Source organism: Bufo gargarizans, chromosome 2 (assembly GCF_014858855.1).
Source record: "Bufo gargarizans isolate SCDJY-AF-19 chromosome 2, ASM1485885v1, whole genome shotgun sequence".
NCBI lineage: Eukaryota > Metazoa > Chordata > Amphibia > Anura > Bufonidae > Bufo > Bufo gargarizans.
The window spans coordinates 458,367,177-458,392,451 of record NC_058081.1 but is presented as its reverse complement, the minus strand read 5'-3'; positions in this window follow the sequence as shown (position 1 = coordinate 458,392,451).

The following is a 25,275-nucleotide window of genomic DNA, read 5'->3' as shown; positions in this document are numbered from 1 at the left end:
CATATCGACTTCAGGCCTCCTACTATTTAATACAAAGGCTTCAATAGGGTTGTGCCTATCCTAGCACAACCCCAAAAGGTGAGTCTCCAATCTGGGGCTGTTTCTTATCATCACCTGAATGTACTTACCCTATTGTGCGTCTTTTGCTTTTTTCCATACTTTGCTTTAAGAAGCCTTCTTGCCCAATATATGTGGTTTCTAATTTTTGGCCTTTTGCCAGGAGATACTTACCTGCTCGCTGTTTCCTATTCTGCTTTCTGTTCGGTGCCAGGAATTCTTCCTCCAGACGTCTAGTTTTTCTAACATCCAGTATATTTTGATGCATTATACATCTCGGTAAGTGATTCCTCATAAATCATTGAGAAGTCAATCATTGTAATATTTCTTGGAAGCTTCTCATATTCTAGGACATTGATTTGGATCAATACATGATCCTGTATAGCAGAAGTGTATTCTGCACAGGACACAGCCTGGAGTAACAGTTCTGCCTTTACAAGAGCCACAATCCCATTAAATCCATCTTGGCATGCCTTATAATCACTTGTAGGTACTTGAGTAATGTATTGATTTTACCAGTCTAGCTGTGACAGGCCAAGCCTCGCTGCTTAACCTGATTTACACAGTAATCCAGCCTTCAAATACTCTTTATATTATATCATCATAACTCTGGAGTCTCATACATAAGTAATAACCATAGCAAACACAATAAAGAGCATATCGTGGTTTGCTGATAAACACTTCTTTCTTTCTTTCCTCCTAACTTGTGCCCTGTTAAAAACAAACAAAAAAAACCACTCACCTTGCAGCGGTCCAGCCATGCCCCGTTCCCAGTTGCTTTTGTTCCCCACTGGACCCCAAGTGGCTTGGTCCTATGACCGCTGCAGCCTCCCTGTGGGAGGGTGCCTGAACAGTAGGTTCCTAGCAAGCTAGTATTCTGCAAAGCTGTCTGTTCTGTTGTCTGACCATGGACTGGTCCAGTGTATGGTCACCAATTATGGCCCACTGTCAATAACTTTGATCACACCTGGCAAGAAAGTAAAACTTCTCTACTAAAGGCCTCAGAAGTCAGATGTCCTTTGATGGCAGGTCACTAGCAGTGACTACTGAGGCCAGTGATTAGCCACGGCAGTAACAGGCCTAAGACAGCGAGTGATTTTTTTTCAATGATGGGGCACAGGTTAGGCACATTAGGGTTGTCAGTTCTTAGGTCAGACAACCCCTTTATAAACAACCCCTTTATAAATTTTATAAACAGGACAATACCTTTAACCCCTTCCCGACATCTGTTGTACATGTACGTTGGATATCGGGTCTTTAAAGATCGTGCCTGTCCGTAGCAAAGCGAGCCACATAGCTACTGGGTGTGCTGTTTTACATGTGGCTTGCTCTCTCCATTTATGCAGGCTGCAGCCTACTTGCTGCCAAGGCCTCTCCTCCACTGCCTGTAGCATGCATGGCACGCACTCCTTCCGGCTGTTAAGATCCAGTGGGCGCATCATGGCAACCCTGGAGTACTTTAGGCACCTTCCCCTTTGGGATGGTGCCAAAACAATAGGTTCATCATGTGCTAGTATCCCACAAAGGTGTCTGTTTCGTTGCGTGCTCATATACCAACTTTTCACTTATTTACTGAATTCTGCCCCTCTGTTGCATAACCTAACTTGTTCCTTACCTCTATATTGACCATTTGATGCCTGCCATGACCTTGGGTCATTTACTGTATAGCACATAAATCCCCTGCCCTCGGCCTGTTCCGGACTATGATTTTGCCTGACCCCTCGGTGCTCTGTGCCTGTCTCTCTGGCCCCCGTGGGTCAGTTGTCAATCATATAGAGACCATTCCAGGAGGCAGCAGCCTGGTGGCTCCCCTGCAGTGAAATCCAGATCCCTGTATAAGGGTTAAAGGGTGAAAACCACTGCCATAACAACAGACATAAGAAGAGGTGACAAGTCCTCTTTAAGATTGTAGATGAAGATTGTGCCTGACTACTTGCACTGACTGGGAGTCAAGATATCCCTAGGAAACAGGAGTCTTGGGCAGTTGCTTAGTTTGACACTGCCTAAAACTGATCCCTGGCTGGTACAGGGAATACATTGGTAAGCTGTCCCCTTTCTGCAGTTAGGAGAATCATCATTGACACAGGAATGAAATAGGGCAAACAGAGGCAGAGATGGGGGATATTTTTAGTACTGCTCTACTCATACTGCCTGTCACTGTGTAGTTAATCTAGTGATGTCAGGATGATAGGTGTGACATGCAGCTCAACTTCCTTCCAGTCGTCATTTCAGACAGCAATGAATGAAGGTTTTGTGGAAGGAGAGAAAACAGGTTGGAGGCTGAGAAAGTGAGTGAGAATTTGATCTTAGAAGCAGCTAAAAATATGGAGATGAATCTATCTTTAGTTTGTCCTAGAGTGAAATATACTTTTCTCTGATACTTGTGTAATCTTCAAAGTTTGGACATTTCTGCTTGCAGACATTAAATGGTAACATGGTCAGCAAAGATCTAGTCAAAGGGGATGGCCTCTCCTTTTAAAACTGGTGATCTTTCTGCCTCTATGTTGCTATGTCCATATAATATTACATAGGTGGTTTTCCAATAGCAGCCATGGATGTCAAGTCCCTATAGAGGCCAATTTAGTGGAATCATCACAGAGACAGAAGAGGAGAGGGAAGGAGACCAGTGGCAGGGGTCAGGAATGAAAATTTCAGAAGGCAAATTTATTTCAAAGTTGTTTATAGGGACTCTAATTATGATGACCATTTTTAAGTGGTTGCCCAGGCTAACAATATTGATGACCTATTCTCAGAATGGGTCATCAATATCAGATCGTTGGAGGTCTGACACCCTGCACTACCATCGATCAGCAGGGCTGTATTTACAACAAGACACATGAGGGCACAGGCCTAGAGCATCAGGGGGATGGAGGGAGCGACACTTCACAGAGAAAACTAAGGATTAATGTTAATTCTATCTCCTTAGTCCTGCTTCTCATGTCTCCTTTTCACAAACTTTTGTTTATTGTAGCTAAAAGTCAGGAGATTTAACCCTCACACTGCTTTCCAGTAACAGTAATCTCTTCAAGAAGGCAGTGTAAGGGTTAAATCTCCTGACTTGGTGCAGGTAACAAAAGTAAATGATAAGGAGGCATCAGATCACTTAGATGAGGAGAAAGGTGAAACCAGTATATGACCCATATGTGCATTGCCAACTAGCAGATTTCTCTACCTGTCACAGAGCAGTCCATTCGATAAGCCACTGTCACGGTCTCTCCCGTGACAGGGGTCAGAAGATCTAAGAGACTGGCTGCACGTGATGTGATCTGACAGTCTCTTTGGTTTCACTTGTTTCTGTGTTGTTGCTGGTTATGACCACACCTCTTGTCTCAGGAGTAGCTCAAGTGGTCATTCGAACTCCTCTATTTAGTCTGGTCTCACCCATCATGCTATGCGGTTGATAGCTCCCTTCTGGTTATGGAAGTGCTGGTGTTTGGTTCTCCACTGAGTTCCTGCTCGTCCACGTACTTTGGAGTTAAGTGTCTTTTTCCTATTTCTAGTTTGTTGTATTCCCCTATATTTTGGTATGTGATCTGAGGGAGTCTCCCCTGTTCCTTTAGCTGGGAAGTAACAGGTCATCTTTTGTCCTGACACTATTTCCAGGTTCCTTTATGGTCAGATAGGGCTCTAGGTTCTGGCATATGAACATTCCTACCATCGAGGTCTGTTCATACTGATAGTAGTCAGGGCTCAGTTTAGGGATTTACTAGGTGGTGACCTTTCCCCTTTGCCTAGTACCTTTTCCCTTCCCTCCTGTGTTCGGTGTGGAGTTTTCTGCGCACACCGCGCCGTGACATCCACACACTGACAGCAAAGTAGTAAAGTTCTTCAGTATAACTAAAAAAATAAAATAAAAAAAAGTAGGGTCCACAGAATAAATGAAGCCATACACCTCGTATGAGTTATGGCTCATTTAGATATCCAGCTGTTTGCATAGACATGTAGCTGTGGTTCACGTGTTTTCACACATTTTTTTTTTTTTGTTGATCCGAGGCTCCGTTCTTGAGTTATAATACATTTTCTTAATATGCAAATTAGGTATTTTGTGCAACAAGGGTGTCACTATTGCTCTTGCATCACCAAAGCTCCCCTCCTTTCTTTGACCATACACTGTTTTGTCGCTGCCTGGCCCTGTCAATCAGAGCCGGAAGGGCTGGCCACAGAAAGGAGTGACGCTTGGGTGCAACAAGAGCAATTGTGATGCCCTCGTTGTACCAAAGGCCCAATTTGCTTATTAAGAAAATGCATAATTATTTAGGAATAGAACCTTGCATCAACAAAAAACAGGTGTTTTAATCAGGTTAACAACAGCTATGTATTTATGCAAACAGTTGGACAGGGAGGTCACTGGGTGACAGTAGATTCCTTTAAAAAAAATTGTGTTAAAGCCTGTGAACAGGGACGACCTCTTACAGATTATGTCCACGTCCGTTTTTCACTTCAGGGAAAGTATTTTAAGGGAAAATCATTTTATGTAGCTATTGTATATCCTTAAGTGAACAGGTAACTTTAGCAGAACTAATAGGGGGTGTGAGCATTAAATGTGACTTTAAAGTAGCATTATTCAAAATTGTGTTTGGAACCAGTGTAATAAGAACAATTTAATTTCCAACCTTTAGAGCAATATACATGTTTGTGTTCCCGTGTTTCTTGTGATTTTTCCTCTGCTATATATAGACTAAATATGATATTTCAATATGGAAAATCATCTTGTATGACGGCACATATCCTACCCTCCTTTCCCTTGCATTGTCCATTATTTTCTCAGATGAAAACACGTCACGGTTAATTTACTTTATTACAGTCACAGTAATTTTTTTTTTGTGTGCATTGTATATCATCTGACTGGCCACTAGGGGGCTCTTGAAGCTCATGATATTCCTCAGCTGCTTTTCCACATTCCTTCATCTTAGTTTCATATTGGTTTTACTCAATGAAACTTAATTGACCATTTAAAGTGAGAGCTGATGATAATTAAAAATTAAAACTTGAATTCAGCATTTTTTATGCAGAGCTAAAATGATTGAATGATAAAAAAAATGAATTATGATTTATAATTGCACCAAAACTCTATAACATATTATTAAAACATTATTACTTTTTTGGCTCTATAAAAATCATTATGGCCATATTCTTACCGTCATAATAACTGTGATTGCATAATATTTTTGCAAATAGCAGTTATACACCATTTCTTGTAATACAGTGGTTACTGAGGAGTAGTGTCGGACTGGGGTGCTTAGGGCCCACCAGTAAAATTTATTTTGGGGGCCCACAGTACGAATTCATTCAAATATAATAAATAATCTAACACGTTTTTTTATATGACTATAGGCTGATTGAGGTGCTGTACATTGAATATATGTATGTAGTCCAGTAAGTCTACTGTGTTATTTGCCAATTGTGCAGGGGGTGGATGACTAGGGCCCCCCCTTGCTCAGAGGCCCACCGGGGGGATTCACCTGTACCCCTGTGAGCCAGTCCAAGCCTGCTGAGGAGCCTATTACAACTACCCCCTTTGTGGGGTGATAGGAAATGTAGTGTGCACCCCAGAAGTTACAAATGTATGACAGATATAGTGAATTCAGATTGTAGGGGTGATGGGGGAGGAGAGCTCAGGGTAGCCTGCTTATTCTGTCCCTCAGGCAAATGTGCACTTCCATGCGCTTTATAATGTTAGTATCAGTTACGCAAGGAGGAAAAGACACAGCAGTGTCACCAAATGTAGAGGTAAGTGAAGGAGATGCCAATAGCAACTGATCCAGTTCCACCTTTGTTTCTCTAGAGGACTGCCTAAAAAGAAAGCAGCAATCAAACTGATGAAAATAAAGCTTAAATGGGTTTTCTGGGAATAAAATTTGGATAACCTTATCCTCGGGATAGGTACTTAATATCTGCTTGCTGAGGGTCCGACTCTTGGCATCCCTGCCGATCAGCTGTCATCTGAGCACTGTGGCCTCCTCACAGCATACTCTATATAGCGGCTGTTTGGTATTGCCGGCCCATTCACTTGAATGGGACTGAGCAGTACATAGGCAATGGGACCAATGAATGCAACATCACTGGCATAGGAAGAGTCATCAACTTTCAATGGACGGCCACGGCCTCTTCAAACAACTCATAGTGAGAGGTGTTGGGATTCGGACACCTACCAAAACAGGGATAAGGTGTATTCAACTCATAGAGGACTGCCTAAACTAAGGGTCCAATGTAGCCATATGTGCCGTATCTGCAACTGAATCCTATTATCTAATTACAACCGCATTGTTTCTTCAGTGGTAATGGCCAAATGGTTTTGTGGCAATTACCAGTGACAACAGAAGAAGGAATGCTGTTTTGGAGGTTACCACGAGGTTGCAATTAGTTAATAGGATGCATCTGCGGCTTGTATGGCCGCACGGTACTTGGCCGCAGCGGCTGCATCCCAAGCACAGTGCAACTTCTGGTCACCCTTTCACAAACATATTAGCTGTGTCCGCAGAACTATTTAAAGGGCCTATGAACAACATTTATCACCTATCTACAGGACAGCTGATAAATGTATGAGCGCTGGGGTACTGACTGTTGGGACCCCCACCAATCATGAGACTATTGGTGTCCATGTTCCCCGTGTAAATATCTGCCTGACTTCATGACTTACAGGTACATGACCATATCTGAGAACATAGCAGAAGCTGAATGGTCGGTTCACACAGAAGATGAATAGAAGTATCATTCTGCATGTCTGTCTGAGGTTTATGACAGAGAATTTCGTTAATGCTATGGATCCTGATATATGCATGGACCATCTGACTCATAGCTGCAATCCATTTCTCTATGCATGTCTATTGCTGATGTAGAAAAGCAGCGGATTCTTGTATTAGTAACTCCTTGATGCCTCTGGGACCGCTCTAGTCATATATTTTCATATTCTTTTAATGTGGCTCGAGAATCTGACAGCATATTAAAGCAACTTGATGCAGAATCTGCTACGGATGTGAGTATAAACTCTTAAATGTATTCTGGATGTTACTGGTGTTTTTGTGGACTAAGGATTTAGACAAGTCAGAATATGATCCATTACTAATATAAAAGTGAAGCAGCCTCTGTGTAAAGATGAATTATTGTTATTGAAGGAAATCTGTCAGCAGATTTGTAGCTATGAAGCTGGCTGACCGGTTACATGTGTGCTTGGCAGCTGAAGTCATCTGTGTTGGTCCAATGTGTGCCCACATTGCTGAGAAAAATCAAGTTATAATATATGAAAACGAGCCTCTTGGAGCAATGGTGGCATTACTGTTACACCTGGAGCCTTCACATTCTCTATAACTGGTGCACCCTCTCCACCTTGATTGGCAGGGCCAGGCGTTATGACCTTTTCACTGCCTGGCCCTGTTAATCAAAAAGCACAGTAGCTGCAGATAGAGTAGAACCTCTAAGAGTAAGGGTCCATTCACACGTCCGTTTTTTCTTTCCTGATCTGTTCCGTTTTTTCAGGAACAGATCAGGACCAGATCTGGACCCATTCATTTTCAATGGGTCCTGGAAAAAATCGGACAGCACAATGTGTGCTGTCCGTTTCCGTTGTTCCGTTCCGCATGTCCGTTTAAATATAAAACATGTCCTATTCTTGTCCTGAAAAATCGGATCCTGGTACAATACAAAGTCAATGGATCCGCAAAAAACGGATGACATTCGGATGTCATTCCGTATGTCATCCGTTTTTTGCGGATTCCGTTCCTGGAAACACATAACAAATTTTTTTTTTTTTTTTTTTTTTCAATTTCTTTTCAAAGAAATCCAAACAACTTTATTTGATTATTGAAATGTATACATGTTTCCGTTTTTTGCGGATCCGCAAAAAACGGATGACATACGGATGACATACGGAAACATTTTCAGGAACAACGGATCCGCAAAAAACGGACCGTTTTTCAGGATGAAAAAAAACAGGACGTGTGAATGGACCCTAAAGGCAACGGCTCCTTTGCTCCTAGAGGCTTCTTTGCATATACTATTGGGGTCATTTATCAAACTGGTGTAAAGCAGAACTGGCCTAGTTGGCCATAGCAACCAATCATATTCCACCTTTCATTTTTGACAGATCCTCTGGAAAATGAAAAGTTGAATTTGATTGGTTGCTACGGGCAACTAAGCCAGTTCTACTTTACACCAGTTTGATAAATGACATATATATTTAAAATATACAAAGGAGGAGCATATATTAAAACATAATTTTTCTCACCAATGCAGGCACATATGAACATGGGACCAGCACAGATGTCTTCAGCTGCCAAGTGATCATACAACAGGTCAGCCAATTTCATAGGTAAAAAAATAAATGCTGACAGATGCCCTTGAAGGGTCCTTTTACCCTGGATCATTTTAATCATCCTATCAGGTTCATGTTATATGGTGGTGTTACCGAAAGCCAATCTACCTATCTCCATTTTGATAGAGAGAATGCAATCTGCTTCCATCTATAAAAACATTTAAGAACTGCTTCTTCTACAGACCTTAAATTTGGGACTAGGAAGCTTTGTCATTCAGTTTTACCCTTTGATGAATTTTCCTGACCCTCTCCAGAGGCAATGGTTCAGATAACTCCTTTTTAGTGTCATTGGTGCCATGTGGGCAGTGCTTGCCTCTCCTTGTACACAAATATGGTGCATGGAAATCTTGCAGCTAGATGAGTCCTCCTAAATCTTTTTAATATTTAGTGGTCTATGATGAAACAGACATTGGGGAGATTTATGAATAATAGGTATATTGGAGAAGTTGCCCATAGCAAGCAAGCACATGGAATGTACAGAGCTCAATTGGCAACTGCTCCTCTTTAACATTACAATACATTTCATATCAATACTTTACAGACATAGTTGTTAACACATTCAGGGACATTTAAGAACCCAGGTCCTCCAAACCCCACCCTGAACTGCACAGCCCCATTACCATAACTACCCAAAAGGCCCACAAACTGCCTACTTTGTGATAAATATGCTCAAACCCTGCTATTTTTACTCTTCTCCATTCCTTCCCTATGTATATCTAGAAACAAAACAAAAAGTTAAAAATTAATCCTTTATGAAAATGAACAATGATAGTTGAGAAAGCTCATGTAACACTTCAGCTTAATGTCAACCTGCCCAGGTTAGGATGATGAAGATGACTTAGTACGTGTCCCTTACCAACCATGTGGGCCAGTAAGAAGTTTAGAAACATTTCCCTTTAAACCAACCTCTAAGACATCAAATCCAAACTCCACAAACTTTCATAATCAAAGCACACAAAGAATGACAAATTTTCTCTAGAAATGACGGGTGTTTTATGGTTCCACCTGCTTTCTGCTTGAAATCTGAAGATGTCAATAAATCCTCCATAACTCCCCCAGTCCTGTGAAGGCAACACGGGATGCATCTGTATTCAAAACAACTAGGCCCGCAAATCACTTTTTATCGTACATTACACCACATGCAGATGAACTGGGTTTAATCTATTTTCCCTTGACTTCTTAAAGTACTGCTAAGCAGTGGTTCTCAGCTGAGGAAAGATCATGAAGGATTTTGGTTACTGGATAGTTATTTCATTTTTTTTCATACTTTTAACTTTAAGTTATCTTCATTCGAATCACAGTGTCAGCACTTTACGCCTTCATGTGCAGATTAGCAACATCTGGCCGAGACCCTCTGGTGCTTTCCCTATAAGCAGGCAAAGTTGACTGGAACATATGTCTGCTCTTCTGAATAAGATGCCAAAGGATGAATTCCTTCCCTGGAGCTATATCAGAACAGCCTTTCATTTCTTCATCCCACCATTTTTCTTATTATAGGATGATTGCCATACACACAGGTAGTCAGGGGAACAAGACAGTATGTATTAAATGAGCTAATCCCTAACACATACTGTCAAAAAGGGCCTCCATAAAAAATGTATTTCTCCAGCAATTGAAGCTGTAACTGAACACAAATGAAAACGCAGCATGCTAATAAGATATATTAAATGCCCACCTTCAGACTTAGCAACCAGGGAGGGAGAGAGGACATGGCGCTCAGACTGATGCAAACGATTAGAGGCCTGTATCACTTATTATTGCATCTGTCAGCTACTATTTTAACACAATAAGACCCTTAGGATATCAATTAGGGTACAGCAAACAGTAACCATGATTGATGGTGGTGGGGACAGCATATGTTAAATTTGTCAATTGTTGTGTCACATCAAGCTATTTTCAAATTCTCCATTTGTATCTCCTGTGCAAACAGGGCTCGTTTCACATCAATTATGATAAAAATTGATACAGTGCCTATTAGAATTTGGTATATAGTCACTGCCTGATTTACACTGTATGTGTGCATGATATTATCAGCAGAAAAAAAATAGCAGCAAATTAAAATCCAAGCCAATAAAAGCCAAAGGTCTTGGCTAGAAAGGCAACATATTAATGAAAGTTGTATATAGTACCACATTTATATGTCAGGAGCCTGTAGGCACAGGTTGTCTTTTGCTTTAGACTTTGCCTATGAGGGCATCCTTCCCAGGGGTCAAGTCCTGGGAAAAAAAGTGTGGGAACTCACCCAAGATCCACTGCAACCCCCCCCCCCCTCCAAAAAAAAAAAAAAAAAGCACAGAAAATCTAGCACGCTGTAATTTGTGTAGCTGCGGACTGAGCCAAATGTACACATTGTGATCAAAACACAATATCATAGTGCCATCCTCTCCCCCTGTCCCCTAATGTGCCAGTATCAAGTTCCTCTCTCCTACCCCCTTCATGTGCCAGTATCATGGCGCCAATAGCCCGCCTCCCCCGTGGCAGTAAAGTAACAGTCCGGTATTTAAAAAAAAACAAAAAACACTTTTAGAAAAGTTTGTCATGGGATTCGAACTCATGACCCCTACACATCAGAGGCAAGGCATATGCCCTCACAGCTATGAAAGCTGTCTAGCTAATAACTTAAAAAATATATATATAAGACTTCTACTGTAGGTAACTTTGCCCACTGTGTATGGATGTAGCAGAGCTGGGTGTGTTGGGGCAGCTGTCATGTGTATGGTTGTACACTAGGTATCAGTACACTAGGTATCAGTAGGAGTCTTAAAAAAAAAAAAACACTTTTAGAAAAGTTTGTCCTGGGATTCGAACTCACGACCTCTACACATCAGAGGCAAGGCATTTACCCCCACAGCCATGAAAGCTGTCTAGGTTGTTGCTTAAAAAAAAAAAAAAAGACTTCTACTTATACCTAGTGTACTGATACCTAGTGTACAACCATACACATGACAGCTGCCCCAACACACCCAGCTCTGCTACATCCATACACAGTGGGCAGCTGTCATGTGTATGGTTGTACACTAGGTATCAGTACACTAGGTATAAGTAGAAGTCTTATATTTTTTTTTTTAAGCAACTACCAAGACAGCATTCATGGCTGTGAGGGTAAATGCCTTGTCTTTGATGTGTAGAGGTCGTGAGTTCGAATCTTTTCTTAAAGACATTCTAAATGATCTCCTATGTGTCAGCTGCGAAGTGACTGAACATACTCGCAGCGTATTAGGCCGACAGAAGAAGTGAAGGAGATGATGTCAGTAGGGGGCGGGGCGCCATGAGAGGAGTCACAGACAGCAGCAGCACCGCACAGACAGCTGTGAAGCCGCTTAGCCTGCCCTGCACAGTGCGCTTCACCCCCTGATTTCAGCCGCGTTCTCCTGGCTTGAGGCTTGAAAGGGAACGGCGTTCCTGCCATGAAAAAAGTGCAGGAACGCCGTTCCCCCTCCACTCGACCCCTGATCCTTCCCACAGACCACCAGACATAGACTCCCTGTGCCTATAGGTAAATCTGGCCCTAACTATATATGCATGGGTTTAGGTACAAAATTATATGCCAAATATACAGTTACAGGGGTTTCTCGGATTTGTTGGAATCAAATGAAACTTTATATGTGTGAATGTAACGATGATATATGAAAGTGATCACAATATTAGAGAATGGATAAGTTTATTGGGGAAAACTGCCTTTTTCTGTTAGAGTGCAGACTGATTATTTGTTTGTTATTTTTACCGGATTTCCCCTTTGAAACGCTTTACAAAATATGTCGTATATGTCAGCTTGCACCATCTAGTGTGTTTCACAAGGTCAAAATGAATCGGAGTAAATTGATTTTTTCATCCAAATACCTTGTAAGTTTTTGTAAAAAGTCTATATCTGTCACTGATATTGCAGGATTTATCCAATTTAGCCTGACAGTCCTGAGAAATGAGATAAGTTGGACTTTTGTATCATTACTGTATGGCATATCCTTCAGTAGTATCAAAGCTGGAAGTATAGTGTCACGACCCTTGGTCATGGTCGTGACTCCTTGGGAGCCGCATGCAGTTGCCCGCGGTTTGGTGTTGTGTCAACCGCAGCTGGGGACACTTAGTTGTGTGCCTCAAGTGCGGTTGCCGCGGACAACAGGTATGCGTGCGGTTGCCCTTGGCAACGTGTGTTTGTGTGCACTTCCCTTGTCTGGTGTGCACGGGGGTTATTGTGTGCACTTCCCCTTTGAGTTGGTGTTTTCCCTTCCCTGGTGTTGGAGGGGTTAGCTTCCTTCCTAGTGTGTGTGTGCACTGGGTGTGTCTGACTGTTGGGTGTGGCTTCTTGGCTCTATAAAGCCTCAGTGGAAGGCAGTAGTCAGAGAGGGTGCTTCAGCCATGCTTGCTGGAGACATCCTCCTGGTTATTTACCAACTGCCAGTGGGGACCACCCTTCTGGTCATAAAATTATGTTACACAGTGTTATGAAGGTGTGTGTGGGATTTCCTTATTATTACAGCTTATGGTCCTGGGTTCCTGTGTGATGTCTGGTGTGTGCTGTGTTCGTTGGTGTTCTGAACAGCAGCACTTGCACATGGGTTCCAGGCTTCATACTGTCACGGCTGTGGATGGGGAAAACCCTCAGCCGTGCGGTGCCAGGTAATGGTAAGGTTGCTACTTGGCCAGAACCACAGAATTAGGGAGCAGGTCACCTCCTAGCGCTTCCCTAATCTGACCCTGACTCCTAGCTGCATGAGCCGCCCTTAAAGGTAGGAGGGCCCATGCTCAGGAACCTCGGATCCCTACTGACCCTCCGTCGTTCCCTGAACTAGGAGCTGGGTAGACAGCCCGTTCCTCCTGGACACGGAGAAACAGGAGTCTAAAGTGGCCAAGTTACAAGGGGAACAGAAACAACTTATGGCAGTGACAGGCAAATGCAGCCAACACAACACTCACCTGCCACAGACAACAAAGCCTGGAACCCATGTGCAAGTGCTGCTGTTCAGAACACCAACGAACACAGCACACACCAGAAATCACACAGCAACCCAGGACCATAACCTGCAATAAGGTCTCTGACTACTGCCTTCCACTGAGGCTTTATAGAGCCAAGAAGCCACACCCAACAGTCAGACACACCCAGTGCACACACACACTAGGAAGGAAGTTAACCCTTCCAACACCAGGGAAGGGAAAACACCAACTCAAAGGGGAAGTGCACACAATAACCCCCGTGCACACCAGACAAGGGAAGTGCACACAAACACACATTGCCAAGGGCAACCGCACGCAGACCTGTTGTCCGTGGCAACCGCACTTGAGGCACACAACTAAGTGCCCCCACTTGCGGTTGACACAACACCAAACCGCGGGCAACTGCATGCGGCTCCCAAGGAGTCACGACCATGACCAAGGGTCGTGACATATATACACAGCGAGTCTGCAGGGGAAGTGCTGTGAGGAGGAGGGGATTGGTAGTAGATATGCTCCCTGGTGCCGTGTAGTGACTGGATGGCATGGCACACCCTCGGGATAGGTCAGTAGTATCTGATTGATCGGGGTCTGAGAATCGGGACCCCCGCTGATTAATTGTTTGAGAAGGCAGCGGCACTCTGCTTTTCCTAGGCCAAGTGACGACACGCTCATTGGTCACGTGGACTAGGAGCAGATCAGCCTCATAGAAGTGAATGGGGCAGAGCAATGATACCAAGCACAGCCGCTATACAATGTACAGCGCTGTTCATGGTAAGCACAGGAGCACCGATGCCTTCTCAAAGAGCTGATCAGCGGGAGTCCAGGGTGTCTGACCCCCAATGATTAGATACTAATGACCTATCCAGAGGATAGGTCATCAGTATTTAAGTCTCAGAAAACCTATTTAATGCTCTGTTTTACCTAATAACCATACCATAATTTAGCTGTCACACTACGTTTTTCAGTTTGTGCTTTTTGGTAAAAAAAAAAAAAAGCATCCAAAAACATCAGCCTTATGCTGCATTTGCTTTATTGTGGCTAATGTAACATAGAGAATATTTTAGCACTTATTTTTTTTTTGCAAGCCATGCATTTTTGGCAAAAAAAAAAGTATGTAGTCCCTCTGAAGTCACTTCCTCTCTAGATTAGTATTAAAAAAGCCATTATAGAAAAAACACAATGTAAAACACCATAACAACCAACCACACACAGATAAACACCATTAACTATAAAAATGAAAAGCAAGTGAAGAAGAGGGACACTTAAAAAAATGCATACTTTATTTAAGGGTACTTTCACACTTGCGGCAGAGGATTCCGTCAGGCAGTTCCGTCGCTGGAACTGCTTGCTGGATCCATCAAAACGCATGCAAACTGATGGCATTTGTCAGACGGATCAGGATCCTGATTTATATGACAAAAGCATTGAAATGCCGGATCTGTCTCTCTGGTGTCATCCGGAAAAACGGATCCGGCATTTATTTATTTTTTAATTTTTTGCGGCCTGAGCATGCGCAGACCTTAATGATGGATCTGTTTGGCCAGGTCCTGATCCAGCATTAATGCATTTCAATGGGAAAAAATGCAGGATTTGGCATTCCAGCAAGTGTTACGGAATATTGGACGGAGATAAAACCACAGCATGCTGCGGTATTATCTCCTTCCTGAAAAGGCAAAATGACTGAACTGAAGACATCCTGATGCATTCTGAACGGAATGCTCTCCATTTAGAATGCATGGGGATAAAACTGATCAGTTATTTTCAGGTATAGAGCCCTTAGGACGGAACTCAATGCAGGAAAAGAATAATACTAGTGTGAAAGTACCCTAATTCTTATAAACTGAAAACCAACATCTGGCCAAATTACTGACATGTAAAAATGTTCACTGTTCCATTGATTTGCACTGAAAATACGCTGCCATTTTACAGCATGTGAATTCATCCTAACCTCCCTAGAATACGCTCAACTGATAAATGATAACAGGCACCTTGTCACTACACCCCTACTAAGGTACAGTTACACGCTTAGGTGATCTGATGCCGTTTTGGAAGCCAGGAGTGAAATAAAAAAGGAAACGTTGTATTTGTCCTTTCTCTCCTTTTATGATCCACTCCTGATTTTGGCTTCCAAAACTTCATCAAGGAACCTGAACGTGTGGCCATACCCTTATGTTTTACAACTGTGAATGACCAGGCTTTGGCCAATTTCCACAACCTACATAAATGTATGTAAGTTGTTTATAGTTGTTACGATGAAACTGATGTGTAGCCAGAGATGAGAGCTGAAGATCAAGAGCTCAGCACGCAGCACCAGGTAACAGACAAAAGACAAAGTCTCATACGTAGCCAAGATGCAGGATCAAAAGTCATAAACTGAGATGCTTTGACCAGGGTCGAAAATATAGGACAATAAACCAGAAATGGAGCAAAGTTAAGAGTCCGGACTGAAAGGAAGAAGGGCTAGAGACATCCCAAAGCTGATCATATAATGACTTTATTTCCCATTGGTCATCTAACGTGAACATACTCTGCAAAGGGGTTGCCATCACATTAGTCCTTATCTCAAATGGGACTCACCATCTCATTTCCTCTATCTCAGCCCTACACACTAGTATTGGGAGAGGAGACATGAGTACCTTGAGTACCACACAAACATGCGGCACATACAAACTCTATGCAGATGTTGTCCTTGAATTCAAATCCAGAATCCCAGTGCTACAAGGCTAACAGTGCTAACTACAGAGCCACCATATTACCAATAATGATCCCCAACCAAAGTGGTGATAGATATCTGTTCCATTACATTGGATTCAACATGTTTGAAATTCACCCATGTCTGTTGTTTTCATCAGCCTTGCATTTGCCATTTCCGATCAATGTAAAGATTTTTTTAAATGATTTTCCATGAGGGACCATTTCCCCCATAGTAAATTGTTATTGCATGTATGTCCTTTCATAGTAACTGCTCCAATATCCAAAAATACTAGACTGCTCATAAGATCTGACATAAAAGCATTGTGTTTACGGCCAGCTTTATAAATACCCTGATTATAGGATCTAGTAGACGATCATCAGCAGGCGGGCAGACAGTGCCTATGGTGTGGACTATTTAGTTGCCTATAATTAGTCCCTTGTGGCTTTTTACAATGCACTAAAACAGGTGTGAGCGTAACTGGAGAATACATTCCTTTGTACTGTATGTATTACAGACCCATCAGGAAATCAAGGCTTGAAGTATTAACCTTGATTGAGAACATTAACCTTTACATAGACCTTGCCAAATCACACATCAAAGTTTCACTACTGAAGCTGGGGGATTATAGAAATTCTGCCACGGGTGGTTTGTTTCCCTAGCTTATTGTTTTAGTCCAAATAGCAGGGATTGGTGACACAGTCAACCAATAAACTGTGATGCTTATATAGTTACACATCCTGAATGTAAGTACTGTTGGGGGGGGGGGGGGGAGGGAGTAGGGAGAATATAAAGGGAGCTCTCAGCTTTATCAGTATTGCTATGGAATTAACGTTTATCCGGCTGCCTGGATTGTAATCCTGGGATATAATTAAAAAATCAGTATTAACAAGGAAAACGGTGTGCATCAAAATGTAATCAATTCTGCAGAAGCTTAACCATCTGCTAAAGGTTAAGTCTATGCATGGATACTGATGTCAGACTATTTATGTGCAGGATTTGGCTCTTGGTGAGTGCTTGGCCCCTTTAATCTACTGCGCTGATGAAGCGAACATCTGTGGACAGATATGCCTGACATGGGGCTCAGCTGTTACAGGGGGCAGCAGGTTTATCTTGGTTAGTAGAATAAAGTTCTAGCGTATCACCAGGCAATTTACTTCCATCTACGCTAATACCTAATTCGGCACTATTGCAATATTATATTGTGTTGTTTACGTAAAGAGCTGCTTTTCTAGGGGCTAAGCATCGTGAAGGGGTTGTGCCACAAAAATAATTCTACATTGTTTAAACCAGCGCCTCTGAATACTTTTGTAATTGCATGTAATTAAAAATTTTGCATAGCCACTGAGCTATTCAATAAAAGTACGGTACCTACATGTATGTATGTGTCAGCATAACATTAAAACCATCTGCCTGATATTATATAGGTCCCCTTGTGCTGCCAAAACAGCTTTGACCCTTCAAAGACGTTTAATGGTGTCATCTGGCACCAAAATGCTAGCAGCAGATCCATGAAGTCCTGCAAGTTACGAGGTGGGGACTTTATGGATTGGATTTGTTTTTCCACCACATATCACAGGTGCTTTATCTGATTGAGATCTGTGAAATCTGGAGGCCAAGTCAACACCTTAAACTATATGGAATGTTCCTCACTGTTTGCAGTGTGGCAAGGTGCATTGCCATCAGGGAATACTGTTGTTATGAAGGGGTGCACTCGGCGTGGAATAATGTTTAGGTAATTGGCATGTGTCAAACTAACATCCACATGAATGCCAGGTGCCAAGGTTTCACATCAGAACCTTGCCTCTACTTGCCTTCAGTTCTAATTCTCATGTGCCAATTCCAGGCAATTGCAGCAGTGGATAGGGGGCAACATGCACATTCTTACTGGTCTGCACTCCAGTTATGTAGCCAGCTTGATGTACTTGTGTTTTTACACATTTCTGTCATAGCCAGCATAAACTTTATCAGTCATTTGTGCTGTAGTACCTTTTTAGTGGGACTGGGCTATATGGGCTAGCCTTGCTTCTCCATGGCATTGTAATAATAAGCTTTGGGTGCCCATGCCACTTTTGTTCAGTTCACCAGCTGTTCTTCCTTGGACAATTTTTGACCACTGCCTTTTTGGGTGGTGACCCTATTTACCTTGAATTAGTCACTTACTCCTTTGGCATTGCTGCATGTATTGTAATACCTCTATGAGATAAGATAATAAAGTAGGTTCACTACAGTCCAATGTAAAATTGCAGATCATAGTGATATATGGCTGACCATTCATACATAGGTTTACATGCAGCTCATTGACAAATTCCTGGAAATAGCTTAAAATGGTATTCCCATCTCAGACAATGGGGCATATTGTTAGGATATGCCCCCATTGTCTGATAGCTGTGGGTCCCACCTCTGAGACCGGCACCTACATTGAGAATGGACCCCTGAGGATTGTGGGGCTCTGCTATTTCTGCCGGCCCCATATAAATGAATAGGAGCGGTGGCCGCGCAAGCACAGTGCGTTCCCATTCAGTCCTATGGGGAGAGAAGATTTCTATCTTTATTCAGCAGGATCTGCGCTGATGTCACCAAAGGTCCTTTTGCAGGTCCTGAAAGAAGAGGATGCCGGCTGCGCGATAAAGTAAGTTAATTTATTTTTTATTTTTTAACACCTCAATCTACATTTTACTAAGCATTCTATATTAAGAATGCTATTATTTTCCCTTATTACCATGTTATAAGGGAAAATAATAAAATATACAGAACACCTAACCCAAACCTGAACTTCAGTGAAGAAGTCCAGGTTCTGGTCTGGGTACCACAGTCAGTTTTTTATCACGCGTGTGCAAAACGCACCCGCGCGATAAAAACTGAACATCGGAACGCAATCGCAGTCAAAACTGACTGCAATTGCGTACCTACTTGCACGATTTTCCCTGATTGCAGAAGCATCGCATCCTGACCGAATCCGGACACGCTCGTATGCAAGAGGACTTAAAGTGCAATTATGTTCATCAGCTTTCCGCTGGTGGAGTCGAGAAGTCATGGTCACCCAGGCCTTGTTCATTTTTATAAGAGTTAACTTGTCAACATTTTCAGTTGACAGGCGGATATGCTTATCTGTTATAATGCCACCAGGAGCACTAACTACCCGCTCAGACAAAACGCTGGCAGCAGGACAGGCCAGCACCTCTAAGATGTAGAGTGCCAGTTCGTGCCACGTGTCCAGTAGTTGTAAGGCACTGAGGGATCATTGAGGATGCTGACATGATCTGCTATGTACTCCTTCACCATCTTCCAAAATGTTTTCTCTCCTTGTGACAATAGGCCGCGCATCAGGGTGAGGGTGCTGGCCTCTGTTGGAACTGCTGTGTGTTCCCCTTGTCTCCCCTTCTCAGTTGGCCAAGGAACTATGGACTCTGCCGCCAGCATTGTCAGATGGAAATTTGTTTAGCAATTTTTCAACAAGGATCTTCTGGTATTGCACCGTTTTGCTCGTCCTCTCCACCAGAGGAATGAGAGATGAGAAGTTCTCTTTGTAGCGGGGGTCAAGAAGGGTGAACAACAAGTAATCCGTGTTTAAAATGTGTATAACGCGCAGGCCACGGATAGGCAGCCTAACATGACGTCAGCCATGTGTGCCAGAGTACCAACAGGCAAGACTTCGCTGTCGTCATCAGGAGGATCGCTCTCAATCTCCTCATCCTCTTCTTCCTCTTCTGCCCACCCACACAGAACAGATGGAATTAAACTTCCATGGGTACTACCCTCTGTAGAGGAGGCAACAGTCTCCTGCTCCTTCTCTTCATCGTCCAATTTATACTGAGAAGACGAACTGAGGGTGGTCTGGCTATCACCCTGTGTAATGTCTTGCCCAATTTCCACCTCTTCCACATGGAAAGTGTCATCCTTAATTGTGAGCAGCGAGTGTTTAAATAGACACAGAAGTGGGATGGTTACGCTGATAATAGCGTTATCGCCGCTCACCATCTGTGTTGATTCCTCAAAGTTTCTTAAAACCTCACAGAGGTCAGACATCCATGCCCCATGCTCACTCCTCACTTGTGAATAGCGGAAGCTGACTGGAAAGGCGATGACCATGTTGCAGCTGGTATTCCACTACTGCCCTCTGCTGCTCACAAAGCCTGGCCAACATGTGGATCGTGGAGTTCCAGTGCGTGCTCACGTTGCACAACAGCCGGTGAGCTGGAAATTTCAAGCGCTACTGCAGCGTTGACAGACTGGCTGAAGCTGTTGGTGACTTGCAGAAATGTGCGCACACGCGGCGCACCTTCACTGGCCGAATGCACTTGTCCATGTGTCTGTGGTTAAGTGGACCTTCCCAGTAACTGCGTTGGTCAGGGCACTTGTGAGGTTACAGGACACATGGTGTAAGGCGGGAACGGCATACTGTGAAAAATAGTGGCGGCTGGGGACAGCGTAACGAGGGACGGCCGCCGACATCAGGCTGCGGAAGACCTCAGTGTCCACAAGCCTAAATTGCAACAGGGCCAGTATTTTGGAAAGTTGCGTATTTAGTGCTATGGCCTGTGGGTGGGTGGGCATTTGCGCTTGCGGTCAAATGCCTGGGGTAATGACATTTGGACGCTGCGCTGGGACAGGGAAGTGGATTTGGTCGCTGATGGTGCTTGCGAAGGTCCAGGTGCAGGGCGGGAGGCATCCAGGCCTGCGTCTTGAACAGTGGATTGGCCGGCACGTAAAACAGGGGAAGAGGAGGCAGTGGTGTGACCCGCAGACACCGATTGTGGATCCAGGCGTTCGGCCCACCTATTAGGGTGCTTTGATGACATGTGGCGGTTCATGCTGGTGGTGGTGAGGTTGCTAGTGTTCACACCCTGGCTCATTTTGGTGTGGCACAGGTTGCAAACTACTATTCTTTTGTCGTCCACACTTCCTTAAAAAAATCGCCATACTGCCAAACACCTACCCCTTGACAAGGGAGACTTACGCAAGGGGTTGCTCCGTGGAACAGTTGCGGGCCTGTTCAGTGATGCCCGCCTTCTACTTTTTGGCACTTCACTGCCTCTTCCAGCCTGTTGCAGTGCTGCAGATCCCTCCCTCTCTGTACTGCTCTCCTCGGCTTGTTGCCACCTTCCCAGGTTGGGTCAGTGACCTTGTCATCCAGCACCGCCTCTTCCACTTCCTCACTCTGATCATCCTCCTGATTTGTTGACCTAACCACAACCTCAGTGATTGACAACTGTGTGTCATCCTCTTCATCAACCTCTTGAGACAGTAATTGCGGTTAACTCATTGGCAACTGTGTCTCATCATCATTCACCTCATTAAATTCCCATCGTCATGTTCATGTGACTGTGGATGTTCAAGAGGTTGGGAATCAGGGCACAAGATCTCATATCCCTCTTCAAGTGTGCTTGGCGAGAGGGCCAAATCAAGTAATGGCGATGAAAAGAAGTCCTCGGAATATCCAAGTGTGGGATCACTTGTTTGGCCAGACTGTAAATGGTGGGAGGAAGGAGGATCAGGGTGAGGATTGTGTTGACCAGACTCCTGGCTACTGAGACTGGGCTTGGTGGAAGACAGGGTGGTGCTTAACCGACTGGAAGCATTATCTGCTGCAATCCAACTGACCACCTGGTCGCACTGGTCTGACTTCAAGAATGGTGTCCTGGGCCGCTCTGCAAACAGGGACATGAAGCTAGGTATATTGAATGATTTTTTTTCCTGTACTCTGGCACCAGTCACTGTTTCTCTCCACCCAGGGCCACGGCCTCTGCGTGTACCATCATGGCCACTTACCCGTGCCTTACTGCTTGCCTTCTTCATTTTAAATGTGATATATGCTTGAAAGTATGTCACACGTACAGTAGCGTAGGATTTGGAAGTGTATGTGCAAAATTAAATTACAAAGGTATTTGTGATGAGGAAACGTTATACAGGACAGGTACCAAAGGTAATGTCACAGTTCGCAGTGTCTACGGAAAAAGTGTACTGGATGTCACTGATATTTTAGGGATGCGCACACTTTAAACAGGAGATGTGGCACAGATAATTTAACTGTCCGCAGCAGACACCATCTATGGAAAAAGTGCACTGGATGTCACTGATATTTTAGGGATGCGCACACTTTAAACAGGATATGTGGCACAGATAATTTAACTGTCCGCAGCAGACACCATCTATGGAAAAAGTGCACTGGATGTCACTGATATTTTAGGGATGCGCACACTTTAAACAGGAGATGTGGCACGGATAATTTAACTGTCCGCAGCGGCCTATTACATGGTATTTTGCGCAGGATGCTCTAAAAATATATATTGCTGCTGTCATACACAATAGTCCTTAAAAAGACTTTTGGTCTCTGAAAAGTTTTTTTTGTATAAAAATCTTCCTATTACACTCCCTACACTGTCTGTCCCTTCCTATGCACAGCATTCCCTAACACTGTGCAATTTAGCGCAGGTTGCGTTACAAACATATATTGCTGCTGTCACACACAATAGTCCTTACAAGGACTTTTGGGTCTATGAAACGTTTTTGTAGAAAAATTTAATTCAATTACACTCCCTACACTCTCTGTCCCTTCCTATGCTCAGCTCTCCCTGACTTAGAATGAGCCAAACAAGCGTCATAGGGTGCTATATAGCACCCGATGACGCATTCCGGCCAGCCAATCACTGTAATGCCAGTAGCCAACATGACTACTGGCATTACAGTGAGGGCAGTACTTACCTGCACTTTTATTAGCTGTATAGTGATGGTGGTGGCTGCTCTCCTATATAACCTATGGTATGGTGCTACAAGTCCAGGGAGAGGACACCCTACCTCTCTGGATAAGTGGAAATAAAAAGATGTATGTGGACGAGCACTCTACCAATTGGCACACATTTATTATAATAGAGAATATAAAATAGTAAGAGAAAATAGCAGGCAACACCACCTTCTGGAAAAATGTGAAACACTCTAAATTTGAATATTCAACACTTTATTAGTGCAAGATATCACACAGTGTAAAACAATGTATAAAAACACCTGGTGTATAAAAAATTCAATATATGCAAATAAAATAGAGTTAGTTTTTAGTTTGTATTCTAGTGAAAGGTCCTCTTTAAACTGTTCTGGCCAAAATCAAAGTCCCATAAATTGAATTTCTCCACAATTCTTGTGTTTGGTTTGAACAACAACTGAACCCCTTGACCATTTCTACATTATGTTATGTATTGTGTAGCTGCCCTGTGATCAGCTGGTGAAATATTGCTCTTAGGTAGTAGGTCTACTTTTATGCTTGGGAAGGCCTGTCATGTAAAGTTGTCTCCATCTGTCCACTAGTTAATCACTAAAACTGACTATACACATTCTGATGTCACAGTGACACATACAGTTGTGTTCAAAATAATAGCAGTAAGACATCACTAACCTGATCAATCACTGTTTTTGGTAGAAATGATTTTTCTACATGACAAATAATTTACTAGCAGGTGTAGTAGAGTAACAGAAATCCAACAGACCCAACAGCCATGACATGCATGATTCTCTGTGTAATTGAATCACTAATTGAAAGGGGCATGTTCAAAATAATAGCAGTGTGGAGTTTAATTAATGAGGTCATTGATTCTTTGAAAAACAGGTGGCAGCAAATGTTGTACATGCTGGTTATAGTGCATTTCTCTCAAAAAGTCTGAGGGAAATGGGTTGTTTCAGACATTGTTCAGAAGAACAGCATGCCTTGATTAAAAAGTTGATTGGAGAGGGGAAAACATATAAAGAAGTGAAGAAAATGATAGGCTGCTCAGCTAAAATGATCGCAAATTCTTTAAAAAGGCAACCAAAACCTGAAAGACGTGGAAGAAAGCAAAAAACTATCATTTGAATGGATAGAAGAATAGCCAAAATGGCAAGGACTCAGCCAACAATCAGCTTCAGGAAGATCAAAGAAGGTCTAAAGTTACCTGTGAGTACTGTTACAATTAGAAGACACCTATGTGAAGCCAAGCTATCAGCAAGAAGCCCCCGCAATGTCCCACTGTTGAAAAAAACACATGTGCTGAAGAGGTTACAATTTGCCAGAGAGCACATTGACTGACCTAAAGAGACACTTTGTGGACTGATGAAAGTAAGATTGTTCTTTTTGGATCTAGTGGCCGGAGACAGTTTGTCAGACGACCCCAAACACTGAATTCAAGCCATAGTACACTGTGAAGATATTGTGATGTTTCTCATACTAAGGTATTGGGCCTATTTATCGCATACCAGGGATTATGGATCAGTTTGAATACATCAGAATACTTGAAGAGGTCATGCTGCCTTATGCTGAAGAGGAAATGCCCTTGAAATGGGTGTTTCAACAAGACAACAATCCCAAACACACCAGTAAATGTGCAACATCTTGGTTCCAGACCAACAAGATTGACGTTATGGAGTGGGCAGCCCAATCCCCGGATCTTAATCCAATAGAAAACTTGTGGGGTGACATAAAAATACAGTTTCTGATGCAAAACCAAGAAATAGAGAAGAACTGTGGAATGTAGTCCAATCATCCTGGGCTGGAATACCTGTTCACAGGAGCCAGAAGTTGGTTGACTCCATGCAACACAGATGTACAGCAGTTCTCAGAAACAGTGGTTATACAACTAAATATTAGTTCAGTGATTTAAAGGAAAGCAAAATCAGTTTATATAGTGAATGTTTGAGTTTTTAATTAAGAAGAATACAAACACTGCTATTTTTTTGAACAGTCTAATATTCACTTTTCTTCAATTTCTTTAGAGGAATAACACGAATTTGATATATTTTTCTTCATGTTTTCATTTGGAATAGAATGTGTAGTGTTCCCAATGCATTTGTGTGTATGGAAATAAAAGCTATTAGAAGGATTTTGAGCTTTATTCACTTTTTTCAACACACTGCTATTATTTTGAACACAACTGTAAGTAACACCTTTGTGAAAAAAAATAACTTAAGAAGCTTTAAATGGGCCGTATACTAATTTCTAGACCTCTTAGACTAGAAGGACCCACATTGGTGATCATACTTATCTGATCCCTGGCACCGGTTCCTGGCTCGTTTGTTCCCCGGCCTCTGCTGCTTGTCTCGGGTCTTTTGGGTCTTTTGGTTTGATGCTGCTGTAGCCAATCACTAGTCACAGTGTTGATCTGTCCCCTTTGGGTCAGATAACCATTTGATTTGAAACAAGGGGGGCAGCAACCAGAGATCGGCTGCAGCGGTGTCAAACAGGAAGTTTACATGGAGGGACCTGAGACAAACAGTGGAGACCGGGGAAAGAACTAGCTGGGACCCAGCACCGGGGTTC